Raw genomic sequence first — 17,632 nt, 5'->3', positions numbered from 1 at the left:
GCACAGCCCTCTGGCGTATCAGCCACTCCTCCCAGTTTTGTATCATCAGCAAACTTGCTGAGTGTGCACTCTGTGCCTTCATCCAGGTCATTGATGAAGAAGTTGAACAAGACTGGACCCACTACTGACCCCTGGGGGACACCGCTAGCTACAGGCCTCCAACTAGACTCTGTGCCACTGATCACAACTCTCTGAGCTCTGCCATTCAGCCAGTTCTCAATCCACCTCACTGTCCACTCATCTAACCCACACTTCCTGAGCTTGTCTATGAGGATGCTATGGGAGACAGTGTCAAAAGCCTTGCTGAAGTCTAGGTAGACAACATTCACTGCTCTCCCCTCATCTACCCAGCCAGGCATTCCATCATAGAAGGCTATCAGATTGGTTAGGCATGATTTCCCCTTGGTGAAGCCATGCTGACTACTCCTGATCACCTTCTTGTCCTCCACATGCGTGGAGATGGCTTCCAGGATGAGCTGCTCCATCACCTTTCCAGGGATGGAGGTGAGGCTGACTGGCCTGTAGTTCCCTGGGTCCTCCTTCTTGCCCTTTTTGAAGACTGGGGTGACATTGGCTTTCTTCCAGTCCTCGGGCACCTCTCCTGTTCTCCATGACCTTTCAAAGATGATGGAGAGTGGCTGTGCAATGACATCCACCAGCTCCCTCAGCACTCGTGGGTGCATCCCATCAGGGCCCATGGATTTGTGGGTGTCAAGTTTGCTTAAATGGTCTCTAACCCACTCCTCCTCCACCAAGGGAAAGTCTTCCTCTCTCCAGACTTTCTCTCTTGCCTCCAGGCTCTGGGGCTCCTGAGGGCTGGCCTGACCAGTAAAGACTGAAGCAAAGAAGGCATTCAGTAACTCTGCCTTCTCTGCATCCTTCGTCACCAGGGCACCCACTCCATTCAGCAGTGGGCCCACATTTTCCCTAGTCTTCCTCTTGCTGCTGATGTATTTGAAGAAGCCCTTCTTGTTGTCCTTGACATCTCTAGCCAGATTTAATTCCAAACGGGCCTTAGCCTTCCTCGTCGCATCCCTGCATACTCTGACAACATTCCTATATTCCTCCCAAGTGGCCTGTCCCCCTTTCCACTTTCTGTATACTTCCTTCTTCTGGTTGACTTTTGCCAGGAGCTCCTTGCTCATCCATGCAGGTCTCCTACCTCCTTTGCTTGACTTCCTACTCATAGGGATGCACCGCTCTTGAGCCTGGAGGAAGTGATGTTTGAATATTAACCAACTCTCTTGAACACTCCTTCCTTCCAGGGCCCTCACCCATGGGATTCCTCCAAGTAGGTCCCTGAAGAGGACAAAGTTTGCTCTCCTGAAGTCCAGGGTTGCAATCCTACTTGGTGCCCTGCTGCCTCCTCGCAGGATCCTGAACTCCACCATCTCATGGTCACTGCAGCCAAGGCAGCCCCCAACCTTCACATCTTCCACCAGTCCTTCTTTGTTTGTTAGTACGAGGTCCAGCAGCACACCTCTCCTTGTTGGCTCCTCCACCACCTGGGTCAAGAAGTTGTCACCAATGCTCTGCAGGAATCTCCAGGACTGTTTGTGCCTAGCTGTGTTGTCTTTCCAGCAGATATCGGGGTGGTTGAAGTCCCCCATGAGAACCAGGGCCTGGGATTGTGAGGCTACTTCCAGCTGTCTGTAGAAGGCCTCATCAACTTCCTCATCCTGATCAGGTGGCCTGTAGTAAACACCCACAACAGTGTCACCTCTATTAGCCTGCCCTTTGATCCTTACCCATAAGCTCTCGACTCGCTCTTTATCCACCCCTAGGCACAGCTCAATACATTCCAGTTGCTCTCTCACATAAAGAGCAACTCCACCACCTCGCTTTCCTGGCCTGTCTTTCCTAAAAAGCACGTAGCCATCCATGACAGCACTCCAGTCATGCGAGCTATCCCACCATGTCTCTGTAATGGCAATGAGATCATGGCCCTGCAACCGCACACACATCTCTAGTTCTTCCTGTTTGTTCCCCAAGCTGCGTGCATTGGTGTACAGGCATTTCAGGGAGGTGATCGAGCATGCAGGTTTCCCAGGAGGGATACAAGAGGGTCCTCCATAGCCACATCCCATGCGCACTTCCCTGGCTGCATTCACCTGCTGGAGGCATCCTGACTTGAGCAGTCTTTTGCCAACTACCCTGTCACTAAAACTCTCCCCTTCCCCCATCTTTCCTTGTTTAAAGCCCTCCTTACCAGGTTGGCCAACCTGTTGGCAAAGACCCGCGTGCCCCGCCTCGTGAGGTGGATCCCATCTCTCGCCATCAGTTGTCGATCTTCAAACAGGGTCCCATGGTCGTAGAAACCAAAACCCTGTTGCCAACACCAGCGGCGCAGCCAGTCGTTAACCTGGAAAGTCCGTCTCCTCCTCCTCTCATCCATCCCCCTCACTGGCAGGATTGAGGAGAAGATGACCTGGGCTCCCAGACCCTTGACCACCATCCCCAGAGCTCTGAAATCCTGCTTGATGGTCTGCAGTTTGCCCTTGGTGTCATTGGTGCCCACATGGAAGAGCAGCAGTGGGTAATAGTCCGAAGAATGGACGAGCCTTGGCAGTCTTTGCATGACATCTCTCACACGAGCCCCCGGCAGGCCACAAACCTCTCTAGACAAGAGGTCAGGTCGGCAGATAGATGCCTCAGTCCCCTGTAGCAGGGAGTCCCCCACAACAATCACCCGCCGCTTTTTCCGGGTGTTCCGGTAGGGCACAGGGTCTGTTGTCCTGGTTACTTCCCTGGCAGCCATGCCCATCTCCTCCTCATCCTGGAGGGCACTAAACCTGTTCTTCAGCTTCAGGTCTTCAGGAGGAGTAGGAGCCTTTCTCCTCCCACGAGCAGTGACCAGTTTCCAGCCTTCTTCTATGATGTTATGATGTACCATTTCACACGGCACAGAGCCCTCTGGCAACTCCACTGCTGCAGGGGGTTGGGACTCCTGGAGCTGTACAGTCTCCGAGAATACCCTGTCTATCTCTTGCTCTGCTTCTCGGATGCTGCGCAGCCTACTGACCTCCTCCCGTAACTCCCTTACCTGACGACACAACTCGTCAACAGCAGCACACCTCCTGCAGGAGAGCTGGCTGCCAGCCCAGGCCTCCCGGAGAGGCCCCAAGCACTCCCTGCAGCCTGAGACCTGTAGAGCTGCATCTACTGTCAGAGGGCCAGTCTGGGTCCAAGCCTCTGACACAGCAACTCCAGCAGCCGCTGGGGAACGCGCTGTGCGGCGTGTCACGACCATACCTGAGGAAGTGTACACCACAGGGAACAGAAATGAAGGTCCCTTCACGCAAACTGCTGCCTCTGTTTGCTGCGCTCTAGGCCTGGCTCTTATATAGGCCTCTCCCTAGCACTGACTCACAGGGTGCTTGACCGCCCAATCAAGGGCCACTGGGATCAAAGGCCCCAACCCCCTCTGGTCAGGGGCAACCCAGAGAGCTCGTTAGCAGCAGCCACTCCTAGCTGGAGCTTTTCCCACGAGCTTTTCCCAGGAGAAGTCAAGGCCTCCTGCAGTTGTCCTTGCCTAGCTTCCCCTTTCCTGTTCACAGCGATCACCTGCTAGTTCCTCGGGGGTCCTCAGAAAGCCCACAACTTCCACAAGATCCTCAAGTTCTAGTCAGAGCCCAACCACTGCTGCGCAAACTGCTGCGTCTGTTCGCTGCCTCTGTTAACTGCGCTGGTTGGTTCTCTGCAGGCTGCGGGGAAACAGGTGCAGCTTTGGGAGAGCATAGGACAGCCTGTGGTGGAGATGACAGAGGGCAATGCCACAGCTGAAAGCCTCCAACAAAACTGAGGTCTCTGTCCTCTTGGCTATGGCTGGCGTCTCTGCCACCGAGGCCTATGAGAAGATGACATTTCCTTACAGCACTGGGGCCTTGCTTCTTCCTCACCTCCATGGAGCCCAGGAGGTGCCGTATTGTTGTCCTGCACTTGGAATTGCGCTCCCCCCCCACCCTGACACTGCCCCCAGGAAGAGCCCTGAGCAACATGTGAGGGAAAGGATCACCCTACCCAGGGGCTGGCTGTGGGTCTTGGCCATTCTGCTTGATAACATACAGCAAGGTTGACTTAGCATCAGAGCCACCCTCACATTGCCTTTGCCTACCTGCAATCAGGGCCTGCAACTTTCTGCTCTAATCAGCCACCAGGGAGCTTTTGTTGATAACGGCCCTCATTGGGACCCATTAACGCTCCAAGAAACTTGGGATTTGCTTCTGATGTAAACTTCTTGAGAGACTTCTTCAGTCTCCTCTCAGCATCGGAGGTTCATGGGCTCAGCACCAAAGACACCCGAGGGGTCATGAAAATGCAAAAACCCCTAAGGAGCCATGCCTCTCCCCATAATTTTTCTTCAATTCTTGTGCTGTGGCTAACTGGAGAGGTTTCAGCAGTGTATTTACAAGAGGAAGATTTCAATGAGCATCACAAAAAAAAAAAAAAAAAAATTCTGTTTTTAAAGGTTTCCTTATTTTTCCTCTTACAACCTAGAGTGATATCCACCTTCTCCAACTGATACTGATCCAGAGTGTCTCCTAAGGAAGTCTGGACATGTAGGGAAATCACCATCCTGGAGGTCAGACATCCATGCAAAATATTCCTCCCCACCTCCCCAGCCCTGCCACTTCTCCCATCAGCCACTGGGGACTTCGATCACTCTTGTTCAAATCGAACCTTTTGCCACTCAAGGCTGCAGCTCAATGTTACAGCTCATGTGCACCAATTCCCACCTGCTTTCCTTAGACAACTAGCTGCAAACAGACACAGAAGGATTTGTCTTCATTGCGATCAAACACAAATAAACTTGATGCAGTGTCATAAGAAGTAAAATACACTCCTCAACTGTATGTCAAGTCCAAGTTGCCTCCAGTGATGTCCATGGTCTACAAGGAATAGCCTTCCTTGAACTGTTCTTCACAAATAGATAGGAAATGCTGAATAGACACACAATGAAGGAGTTGATTGAAGAGACAATTAGACTGCTGAAAGACAAGGCAAGCTTCAGGCTCTCTGAAGCTTAAAGCAGCAACTGGAGAGTTGAGAAATATCTGACTGATAAAGAGTAAGGGGAGGAGGAAAACTGGAAAACTATGGAAAGTGCATATGCCCAGATAGTCTGACAAACAGTTGACTTTAGAAATGATCAGTTTAATCAGGGATGTGGAAATATGTGAGAGATCACTGATACTAAATCCACAGCATAACAGACAGAGCAGTGGTAACAGAAGTTAAAGGGCAGATCAACAGTTCTTCTCCTGAGATTCATGCCCTTCCTCCAAATTTTCATTATGTCATCATGAGAAAACACTGACTTTTTAAAAAAATTATTCAGTCATTTCAGCTGATGAAAATGTTCTCATTTATTTATTTTTTAATGTTGGGAACAGCTCTTCAGCTTTCCAGGCAGAGCTCATGTGTCCAACCACAAGCACGCAGTGGCACTTGGAGAGGCCCCGGTGTCTCTGAGGCACCTGCCTGGGCCTGGCAGCTCTCACAGGGGACCTGCGGGAGACCGGAGCCCCTTGGAGCTGCAGATGGAGGCTGGGCAGAGGGGACCAGGGCATCTGCAATGGCACTAGCCACCCATGACCCTGTGACTGCATCCCACCCAAGTTCTGAAAATCTCTTTCCTTTTCAGACAGAAAGATAATGTGTAATTGCTCTGGAAGCCTAGTATACTGAAACAGAACAAATCACGAAAGACACTAAGAACACAAAATAAGAGCTGGAAAGTATAAGAAAACATTTCTTTGCTTTAAATCTTTTTTCTTAATTCCCTTCTAGTTTCAGTCTTAAAGTCACTTCTAAATATTTCTGTTATAATCAGGCCTGCACCGTTAAAAAAGATATTTTTGTGTCTCACACAGAGCCCAGTGCTCAGAAAACCACCCCCTGCCCACGGCTGTCCGTGCCACTCCTCACTCTTTGCACAGAGCACATCACACTCTGAGGTGTTGGGCTCTCTTGACTGGTGAGGAAAGCAGGGTAACCAGCTTCATCTATCTTTGGATGGCCAAATCTGCACAAATCTCAACACACCTATTTTACCATGACATTTTAAAGGAGTCCCTAAAACACGTAGCTACACTCCCTTTTCATTCCCTGCACAGTCAATGAAGTGCCGCTGCATTTTTGGGGACAACAGGGAGGAAGCTGATCTCACCCCATGCCAGACCCCATCAGTGCAGATGTCTCTGTCTAACCCAGCTGTCTGGGCTTCCCTTTCTAGTCAATGCAGGGAAAGAAGTTGTCTCAACTGAGTTGTTTTCAGATACATTTCCTAATGACAAGCTAAAGTCCCGTAGGAGCCACCTCCAAAATTACCAGCACCACATGGGAACAAAGCTATCTCAGGGCATCTCAGGCAGCAATAGCCTCTCTATGTGGTCAAATGAATCAAGCCCCAAAAGGAGATTCTAGTCATAAGTCGAAATCTTCTCAAAAAATAACTCAATGCAATAATTGACAAAAATCCTCCTTTCCAAAACTTCACACAGTTTTTACCTTTGCCAAGTACGTTTTCATTCTTAATAATTGGCAGCCCCATGTTCATGCACTACAGTAACCATGGCTATGAAGCATGGCAGGGACCAGGGTCCCAGGTAAAGCTCTCCAGATGATGTGTGTTAAGGGAACCTTTGCTCTTTTCTGACATATCATCTCTATCTTAAGCACCACAGACCAAGAAACCTTGCTGAGGACTTCTAAAATCAAAGTGCCTGCTTTGGTGCCTCAAGGAGGAAGGCTGCGTCCTGTCCCAGATTGTCCTACATCCCGCTTCTACAAAAAGAGCGACCCACAGGAGAAATCAGTTTGGAGGCTCACCAAAGGATCTCAGCTTGTGGCCACACTTTGTGCTGTTTCATCCCACATGACTTTGATCCTGTCTTTAAAAAATGCCAAATCCCAAACCAATCCGAAAGGCCTAGATTCCCACACAGGTCTGCCCAGTGCAGAGACCTGACAGTGCAGGGACACAGAAGTGACCATTCCAGGGTCCCCTTTTAGATATTTCACAGCCTGTGATCCATCTGGAGATGTTCCTGAAGGATTTGTCAGCAAGTTTTGGAAAATAACTGGGGTGAGGGGAGGTGACTGCTTTCCAGAACATGAGGGGAAATCTCTCAGCTCTCTCCCTAGCTGCTCCATCTCCATGGCAGTGACCTACTGGGCCCTCAGATGACACCAGCTGAGGTCACAGTGGGATGTGCCACATCACAGGGAGGTCTCCCCAGTGCTGCGGCGGTGCCCTCACTTCCCTGAGAGGCCCGGGAGCTGCTGAGCACTGTTCACGAGCTCCCCACTGCTGCTCTTCAGAGCCACTCCATGGCAAGGATGGGGGACAGGAGGCAGCAGGGCCCTGATGGGGCCCCTCACTGATAGGCAAAGGAGAAGGGACACACTGGAGAGGAGTTTTGGGTGACGAGATGGGAAGACCATCCCTCCTTCTCAGCTGGAGAGGCAATCCGAGGGCAAAGGGGCACGTGAGATGGAGACTTGCCGGACCAAGACCATCAGCCTGCACCACAGTTCCTTGTTCCCAACACTCCTGCAGCTCTGCACCAAGGGTAAAGGCTTTAGGAGCTCCTTCCTGAGGTGTTGCACAGAGACAGTTAACTGCAAACATGGCTGTGGATCCCAGCTGTGGGGTGGCTGGACAGTGCTGGGGGCTGCCACTAGAGCCCTGCCTCAGGGTCCCATCTGGCTCAGGGGACAAGGTGTCAGCCAGGACTCCTGGGTCTTCGGGCTGGCGCTGCCCTGAGCCCCAACGATCCTGTGGGGACGGCTCCATTCCTTTGTGGGGAGTGGGGTGCAATCCATGGCCAGGTTTCCCTGAGAGTGGGTCCCCCTTTGGCATCTGGCTCTGGCACGAAAGGGATCCTGCATCCTGCAGCTGGGGTGTCCTGCAGCTCCCGTGGGGCTCTGAAGAGCCTGCTGGAAATGTCCATATGGGAAATGAAACCTTCACCTTGTAATAACCCCAAGGTGTCTGCTTCTTTGGGAGAACCTCTGTGCCTTCTCCCTGGATCCTTTTATGCTTCCAACTTGGCACAGCATGTTTTGGGCTCAGAGATCTTGTCCTCAGATGGCCACAGACCCTGTCCTCCTGCAAATGGGGGTCAAATCTCTGCACCCAAAAGACAGGCTGTTGGGGAGAGCAGCTTGGGAACAGGTGGGGGTGCCACGGCCACCCCACAAGTCCCTGCTGACCCCAAGCATTTTTTTCTGAGCCGTGGGGGGCAGTGCTGGGGGGACTCCAGCAGGGCCATCTCCCACAGCCCCCTCCTGGCCCCACACCTCTGCTGCCCAGCACCGGCAGGCCCAGACCTGCCCAGACCGCACTGCCCGGACACAACATGGCGCCCAACCACGGGGGGAGGGGGAGGGGCCGGGATGGCCGCCAGGGCAGGAGGCCACAACGTTTCCAGGACAACACCCCAGTGCTGCCTTCCTATTGGCTGGGAAGAGGAGAGCAGGGATGTGTTTGAATGACAGCTCTATCAGCCAATCGGAGTATACCGTAGGGGGGAAAGAAGAGGAAAGTGGAGCAGGAGCAAAGCTGGCATGAGGGAGTAGGCGAGAGAGGGCGTGAGCGGGGTTGGCGGGGCTGGCGGGGCTGCGGGCGCCTTCAGCTGCCGGCGGGTGCCCTCCCGGGGGGGGGGGGGCAGCAGTGCTGGCCTCGGGGCTGCTTTCCTGCAGGAGCTGCAGCAGGGGCTGGTGGGGCCGTGAGCACGGCACAGAGCGACTGGGGACAGAGCGGGCAGCTGCCCTGCAGCCAGACGTGGCGGCCTGCCGCGAGCAGCTGGGCCGGGGCGGCTGCTGGGGTTGGGGGGCAGGAAGCTTTGCCCTTGCCAGGGGTCGGAGACCCATTTGGAAGCGTTTCCCTGAGCTGCTGCTGCCACCGCAGCCCCCAGGTGCTGCTCTGAGCTGCGTTTGGGAGCTGCTGGGCAAAGTGTGAGCAGGCTGCTGGTGTCCTCACGAGGTGCCCTTCCCAGTGGTCTCTTTTGTTCTGAAAATGGCATTTCCGAGTGGCTCTGAGAGAGGCTGTCCCCGCATGTCATGCCGTGCCTTAGCTGTTGTTTTTGCTGCAGGCCTCTTGCTTTGCCCCGAGACCTGTGACCCTGGCAGCAGCCTGGGGTGTGTTTCCAGAGCAGCTCTGTAAGAGGGAGCTGTTTTGCTTGTCAAGGGCCTTGAAAGTGGCTGAACGGCCAGTGCTCCCACTTGCTGTTGTTCTTTCCATGCTCCTAGGTCAGGGTGAAGAGTTGCTGACTTGTGGCTCTTCTGGTTTCACCAGCTGAGATGCCCTGGCCTGAGTCCTTCCGCGTGTGTCCAATTGTCAGGGCATAAAACAGGAGAATGCTGGTTGTCCTGGATGTGTAGAGGATTTGCTGGGTTTGTTCAACATTGTTTTATGGTCTATGTTTACAGACTACCTGGGCAAAAGCTAATCTTCCTTTGGGGTAGTAACTGGTCCGTAATGGAAGTTTTGCTGCACTCTGAGCATTGTGAAGCCACAAGGTGAATCAGGGAGGCTGTTCAGGAGCTGGCTGAGCCTTGGGGGAGGCAGGGGAAGCTGCAGGTGGCCACAGCCGCATGGTCAGGGTGTGGGTAGTGAGGTCACTAGTGACTAAGAGAGCTATGCCAGAAAATCACCAGTGTCAAAGCAATTCTTTGTCAGTAGCTGACAGGCCAGCAGGAGGCACATGGCTCGGCTGTTGGTTCTGAGGTCACTTCTGCCTGAGCACCTGCTAGGCCAGCTGGAGGAAGAAGGCTTGTCTGTTGATTGTGAGGTCACTTCTGAGTGCTGAACTGATTGGATAGCAGCAGAGATGTGGCTGGAAAGGTGCTTGTGAGGTCATTTCTACCTGAGCAGTTGGTAGGGCAGCAGCAGGTACGTGGTTGGGATATGAGCTTTTGCGATCACTTCTGCCTGAGCAGCTGATAGGTCAGCATTTGGCGCATGGCAGGGGAAGTTCTAGTGAGATAACTTCTGTCTCCGAGGTTTATAGGCCAGTGTCAGAGACATGGCCGTGAAGGTGACTGTGAGGTCATGTCTTTCTGAGTCCCTGCTAGGCCAGCAGCAGGCAGCTAGGCGTGGACGTTGCTTGTGAGGTCTCTTTTGTCAGAGTACCTGCTAGGCCAGCAGTAGTTTGTGGCTGGGGAAGGTATTTGGAGGAAACTTCTGTCTCTGAAGCCCATAGGCCAGCAGCAGGCATGTGGTGGGGGTATGCACTTGTGAGGTCACCTCTGTGTGAGCAGCTGACAGGTCAGGAGAAGACCCATGGCTTGGATGGTGGTGGTGAGGTCACTTCTGGGTTTGTTGCATGTGCTCAGAGGAGGGATTGACCCCTGCAGAGCTCCACAGCAATGCAGAAACGCAACTCATTAATCAAGCAGAAGTAGATGTTCCCCATCATCTGACACACATTTTATTCCACTCATCATCATGAGTCAGTAGTGCCACATTTCAAATGTGGATGATGTTCTGTGGTGAACATGGACCTGGAGTTTGCCTTTCCACTTGTTGCTAAGTAGAAGCTTGCAGCCTCCTGCCGGTCAGCTAGGGAGTCCAGCTAGACTTTTGAGGCTGCTAAATGAATCTAGTGGTGGTGTGAGCAGTGGTGTTAGTAATCTCTTATTGCCAGGGTGTGTGTGCTTTAGAAATTGCCCCTGCCAAAAGAGCAGGGAGCTTGTGAGATTTTCCTGCCAGGTCTGAATGCTGTCTCTGTCTTTGAGGTGTCCACCTGCTTTTACGACACATTTGGAACTGTAACACGTTAGAGGTCTCTGATTTTCTGTCCACGTATGCAGTCATTGGAGAATGGGTGCAAAGGCTGTTGGAGGAGACAGAAGGAATGTCACCCCAGAAAGGTATCTGCCACATTGTCAAAGAGATTTCTTGTTCAGAGAAGTTGAGGCACAACAGAGAGGCAGGAGCTGGCCTGACCAGCCCCTGTGAGAGCACTTGCTCTCTACATCCTGGAGGTGGGAAGTGAGCTAGTCCCAGGCTGTGAGTGGATGTTCAGAGGCAGTGGCTGTTGCAAGGCCTTGGAGGCCTAGAAAGGAATGGAAGGTCTGGAGAGTTGGGCTTTGTGTGTTGTGTGGCGCTTGGGGGTGCCCTGTGTGCTGCCATGTGTGGTGCTGTGGCCTGTCGCTGATGCAGAGGTGCGTGTTGGCTGCCAACCCTCTGTGAGGTGTGGGGGTAGCAGCGTGTCACGGTGCGGGGTGCCCTGTGGTGGAGCCGGGTGGTGGCCCCAGCGTTTGCTGCTCAGCGTGGGAGGAGGTGTCTGGAGAGAGCAGTGCTCTGGTCCCCAAGCACAGCCTGCCATCACGGTGTCCTTTTGGGAGAGCTGGGTGAGGACTGTTGCTGACCGTGTTCCTTCCTTGGAGCATCCTGGTGCGAGCCAGGGCTGCTCGCAGTTTGGTGGCTTCTGTCAGCTGAGGTTCAGGCTTGCAGTTCCTGAAGGTCTTGATGCTTCCATGAGTCTTTGGGATTTTACTGACTCTGCTGGAGAAAGTCATCTTCTCCCTCCTTAAAGGCTCTCTGTTGCATCTGGACCCTCGTTGCATCTTCCCATCCCAGACCCTAATCCATTCCGATCCCTCAGCGAGATGGGTAGTTAATCCAAGCAGTCAGAGCCATTCCTCCACTTTGTGTCTACGCAGACCCTTGCAGACAGGGGAGATGCCACCTCCTGAGAAGTCAGGCCTCTCAGGCTGATGGGTGGCTCTGAGACAGCTGTCCTTGGTGAGCGTTGGAGGTGGCATCTCCAAAGCCGCTGGTGCCTTTGGGAAGAGTCTCAGAATAGCAGATTACTTGAGGCTGCAATGAGGGAGGCATGTGGAGGTAGGGATCCAGTGCTTTGCTCAAGGCAGGTCCCAGTAGAGGAGGTATCTTGGGGCCTTTTCCAGTGAAGTCTTGATCAGGCTCTCACCAATACATCTCAGCATGGAGGGGAGACATTTGCCCCTGCCTGTTGCGACTCTGTAAGGCCAGCAGAACTGACAGTAACACTCCGATTCTTTCTTGCTTTCTCGGTTGCTCCACTCATGGAGGTTCCCAGTGCAGACCAAGAGCCCCTGAGGGTGGAGGCAGGATGCCAGGGTGTGTCCCTGTGCCTGCCAACATCTTTGCCAACATCGTGAGCCCTCTGTGAAAGCAGCTGCAAGTGAATAAGAGGCTACGTATGGATGCGAAGGCTTCCATAAATGCGCCTGGCTTCCCTGGGTGACTTGGGGTGTGGGTTCACCTCCTGGTACCTCTGCTGTGCTGCAAATTCCTCCTCCCACAACTGCTGTTACTGCCAGCCCGCTCAGCAAATGCTGTTGTGTCCCCTCCTTTTCCTAGAAGGTTGTGGTGCCATATAGGACGAGTGCAAGACCCTTATAATAAATGCCCGCATGTCCTGAGTGCCTTTGTGTGAGTGCCGCAAAGCCTCTGTAGCTTGACCTGAGGAAGTCTGACAGCTCTTGGGTTTCTGGCTCTGTGAGGGGTGACAAGGTGCCCAGGGCCAGGTGCCCATGGCACCCAGCCCTCAGGTCTCATTATTTGCATCTCATGTCAAAGCCTCTGCACCCTTTTGCCCTTCCCCAGGACTCCTTGACTAAGTAACTAAAGGAAAGGAACCAAGGTTACTTTGGGCTCAGGAGGCCTTCTGGACTCTCAAGTGTTTCTCCATTGTATCTGTAACCTTTGTTTTACTAAACAGAATCCCCATCCCCCCCATCCCGAGCTGGAGGTTCCTGAGGGGATGGGGGTGGGAAGCAGCAGCCTGCTGTGCCCAAAGAAAGCAAGATCCTTCCCTCTGAAAAGAGCAGCATCGCCCAAGGAGGAAGCTCTGTCCCTGCCTGATCTTGTGCTGCTCATTTGCACAGGCCTTGTGAGCCTAGAGTGCCTTGGCCAGCTTCTGGTGTCACTGCAAGAGCTTTGCTGTGTGTCTGGGTTGAGGAGCCAAGGGAAGGCAGTGAGCAGAGCAGTGGCTGGGGAGTGTGCAAGTGGCGAGTGTCCTGCATCCATGTCTTCTTGGTGGCACCTGGCTGTATCGAGCAGAAGAGGCAGCTCTGTGGGGCAGAGACAGTGTGTTTGTAGACTAGGTGGCAGAGCAGAGGTCTGGCGTCAGGTTGATGCCTGGTGCAGTGCTGAGTTGATGTGACAGTGTCAGCAACCCTTTGCAGTGCAGCTGCTCCCTCAGCTGGTCTCTGTCCCTAGAAATGCACTAGAAATGGAAGTGGCATCCTGCTGTCATTGTGTAGGTGCTGCAGTGCAAAGGCTCCCAGCTGGGACTTGATGGTACTAAAGGAAAAGCAAGACCAATCGTTCCCTTTTGTGATTTGTGCGCAGGGTGACAGAGTGGAGCTGTGCCATGACCTGGAGAGAGTCTTGCCAGGAGATGAAAGGTGTTTGCAGAAGACTGCTCTGTAGGGAGTGTTAACAGCGTAATCAAGGGACATGCAAGTGGCCCAGGTGAGCTTCTCCTCTCCTCTCACTTCAGCCTCAGCACCTGACAGACCAGCTCGATGCATATTGCTGATGTTTGTGTTTGTGAAGTCATTCGGGCTCAGGATCTGCTAGGCCACCAGCAGGCACACTGCTTCTTTTTGTACAGGTGCAGGAGCACCTGGTAGAGCAGCAGTATGGAGATTAGTGTTGTTTGTGCTTCTGGGGATGGTGTGCCTCAGTCCGTGCTAGGCGAGGAGCATGCACATGGCTTCAATGCAGACTGTGAGGTCACTTTTTTTTCAGTATTGAGAGGCGAGTGGTGGAAACCTGGCTGCTGTTTTCGCATGTGAGATCATTCTTGCCTTCCTATATAATAGGCCAGCAGACGGCATGTGGCTTTGCTGAAGCCTGTGAAGGGACTACATCCTCGGAATGGGATAGGAAAGCAGCAGTCAACTTCCTTTGACACACACTGTTAGGCCAGTTCTGAATATATAAATGACAGGCAAAAAGGAAACACGATATCACTGTTTGCGATTCTGAGGTCACTTGTGTCTCAGTGCCTGCTAGGCCAGTGCTAGGTGCCTGGGTGCTGTTTGTGGTTGTGAGGTCAGTTGTGGCTCAGTGCCTGCTAGGCCAGTGCTAGGTGCGTGGCTGCTGTTTGTGGTTGTGAGGTCAGTGGTGCCTCAGTGCCTGATAGGCCAGTGCTAGGTGCCTGGGTGCTGTTTGTGGTTGTGAGGTCACTTGTGTCTCAGTGCCTGCTAGGCCAGTGCTAGGCCCATGGCTGCTGTTTGTGGTTGTGAGGTCACTTGTGGCTCAGTGCCTGCCAGGCCAGTGCTAGGTGCCTGGGTGCTGTTTGTGGTTGTGAGGTCAGTGGTGGCTCAGTGTTATGGAAAATCTGGCTCGCCGGCCTCCATATTAGGGTCCGACCCTAGTTTCCTGCTGAGGCAGAAATTTGAGGTCAGATTGAGGAAAAATAAAATTTAATGATACACGTGCGGTAATTACAGCTCGAGCTGGGTGCCTCTGAAGAGGGACCCCGAACAAAGAAATCCCTGGGCAATTATACCCTTACAATCTAAATTCCCCACCCCTTAAGCGATAGTTTGGACCAATAGTAATAGTTAAGTCTGTGTTCTTCCCCTTCTTCACTGGGCCCCTTCATTGTCTTTAGGCAGGCTGCTGTCAGTGTAACTTCTTTATCCCTTCAGCTTGAACAGGCTCTGGCGCCCCATTTTACTTATCTAAGTAAAAATTCACAGCTTGAGGCCTAAGGTTTCAGCAAATTTAGCTACTAATGCTAAGCAAGTTATGCTAAGCGATTAATTCTAGACAGCTTCAGTCTGATATTCTCTAACAGAAATTGAGAAAAATATTTAAAGCAAAGAAATGTTTTCTTATGCTTTCCAGCTTTTTTGTGTGTTTTTAGTGTCTTTCTTGATTTGTTCTGTTTCAGTACACTAGTCTTCTGGGGCGATTCTGCATTATCTTTTAATCAGAAAAGGAAAGTGATTTTCAGAACTGGGGTGGGATGCAGTCACAAGGTCATGGGTGGCTGGTGGCATTGCAGGTGCCCTGGTCCCCTCTGCCCAGCCTCCTTCTGCAGCTCAAAGGGGCTCCAGTCTCCCGCAGGTCCCCTGTGCGAGCTGCCAGGCCCAGGCAGGTGCCTCAGAGACACTGGGACCTCTCCAAGTGCCCCTGGGTGCTTGTGGTTGGACACGTGAGCTCTGCCTGGAAAGATGAAGAACTGTTTTCAACGTTAAAAAAAGAAATATATGAGCCCACTTTCATCAGCTGAAATGACTGAATAATGTTAATAAATAGTCAGTGTTTTCCCATGGTGACATAATGGAAATTTTGAGGAAGGGCATGAATCTCAGGAGAAGAAATGTTGATCTGCCCTTAACTTGCATTACCACTGCTCTGTCTCTTATGCTGTGGATTTAACCTCACTAATCTTTCACATATTTCCACATGCCCTGATTAAACTGATCATTTCTAAAGTGAATTTTGCATCAGACAATCTGGACATATGCACTTTCCGTAGTTTTCCAGTCCTCCTCGTCCCCCTTACCCTTTACAATTTAGATATTTCTCAGCTCTCTAGTTGCTACTTTGAGCTTCAGGGAGTCTGAAGCTTGCCTCGTCTTTCAGTAGTCTAATTGTCTCTTCAGCCAACTCCTTCACTATGTGTCTATCCAGCCTTTCCTATCTATTTGTGTAGACCGTGGACCTCACTGGAGGCAACTTGGACTTGACATACAGTTGAGAAGTGTCTTTTATTTCTTAGGACACTGGATCAAGTTTATTTGTGTTTGATGGCAATTAGGACAAATCCTTCTGTGCCTGTTTGCAGCTAGTTGTCTAAGGAAAGTAGGTGGGAATTGGTGCCCATGAGCTGTAACATTCAGCTGCAGCCTTGAGTGGCAAAAGGTTCGATTTGAACAAGAGTGATCGAAGTCCCCAGTGGCTGATGAGAGAAGTGGCAGGGCTGGGGAACTGGGGAGGAATATTTTGCATGGATGTCTGACCTCCAGGATGGTGCTTTTCCTACATGTCCAGACTTCATTAGGAGACACTCTGGATCAATATCAGTTGGAGAAGGTGGATATCACTCTAGTTTGTAAGCGGAAAAATAAGGAAAAATTTGGAGGCAGAAATCCTTTTTTTTTTTTTTTTGATGCTCATTGAAATCTTCCTCTTGTAAATACACTGCTGAAACCTCTCCAATTAGCCACAGCACAAGAATTGAAGAGCTGAAGAAAATTATGGAAACAGGCATGGCTCCTTAGGGGTTTTTGTACTTTAATGACCCCTCGGGTGTATTTGGTGCTGAGCCCTTGAACCTCTGAAGCTGAGAGGAGACTGAAGAAACCTCTCAAGAAGTTTACATCAGAAGCAAATCCCCAAGTTTCTTGGAGCATTAATGGGTCCCACTGAGGGCCATTACACAGAAAGGCTCCCCAGTGGCTGATTAGAGCAGAAAGTTGGAGGCCCTGATTGCAGGTAGGCAAAGGCAATGTGAGGGTGGCTGTGATGCCAAGTCAACCTTGATGTGTGTTATCAAGCAGAATGGCCAAGCCCCACAGCCAGTCCCTGCATTGGGAGATCCTCTCCTCACACTTTACTCAGATCTCTTCCTGGGGGCAGTGTCAGGGTGGGGTTGTGTGCAATGCCTAGTGCAGGATAATACAGCACCTCCTGGGCTCCCAGGGTACAAGGAGGCAGCAAGGCCACAGTGCTGTAAAGGAAACGTCATCTTCTCATACGCCTTGATAGCAGAGACACCAGCCATAGCCAAGAGGACAAAGACCTCAGTTCTTTTGGAGGCTTTCAGCCTTGGCATTGCCCTCTGTCATCTCCACCACAGGCTGTCCGGAGTTGTCCCAAAGCTGCACCTGTTTCCCTGCAGCCTGTAGACACCCAACCTGCTTCCCCACCTTGCTCTCACTGAAGGATCTCCCCACCTTTACTGACATCCCACTGTCCTTTCTGGCTGCTTCTTGAAACAAAAGGCAAGGGGATATTCACGGAGTCCCTCTGGGTGTCCTGTTGCACCACAGCACTACCCTACGAGTGACATTCTTGTTACCTGAAGTGCAGTCTGAACCTCTCAAGATGCACTTTGTGGTTGTTTCCCTTCTCATGCTGCTTTCCACTACCAAGAAAAGCTCCATCATCTCTGAAACCACCCTCTCACAGGCAGTCACAGGTGACTACTGTATTGGCCTTAGCCTCCACTTCAGCAGGCTAAAGCAGCCCAGGTCCCTCAGCCTCTCCATACAGGCCATGTGCTTCAGGCCCCCAATGCCATTTTGGCAGACCTCCTCTGGACCCTCTCCAGTTGCTCCCCATTCCTCCAGCACTGGACAGCCCACACTGGGACACACTGTTCCAGACATGTGGCCACACCAGTGCTGAGTGGAAGGGCCTTCTCCTCGGTGTCACTCCTCTGCCAGTCAGGTCTCTGCCTGTCCTGATGCACGTGTTGTTCTGCCCTGTTGAAGAGCTTTTCAAAGAGGACAGGATGTGGGGTAGACCCCTGCATACCCCACCTTTCTCTGGCTTCTCGGTAAAGCATGACCCATTCATGAAACCCCTCTCAGCTCAATCATCTAGCCAGCTTTTTGCCCATCTGGATGTCTACTGGACATCCACTACTCTCCTCTCCTCCACAAGTGCAGG

This window comes from Apteryx mantelli, unplaced genomic scaffold, assembly GCF_036417845.1.
Source record: "Apteryx mantelli isolate bAptMan1 unplaced genomic scaffold, bAptMan1.hap1 HAP1_SCAFFOLD_20, whole genome shotgun sequence".
Lineage (NCBI taxonomy): Eukaryota > Metazoa > Chordata > Aves > Apterygiformes > Apterygidae > Apteryx > Apteryx mantelli.
Note: the sequence above shows the minus strand (reverse complement) of the source record.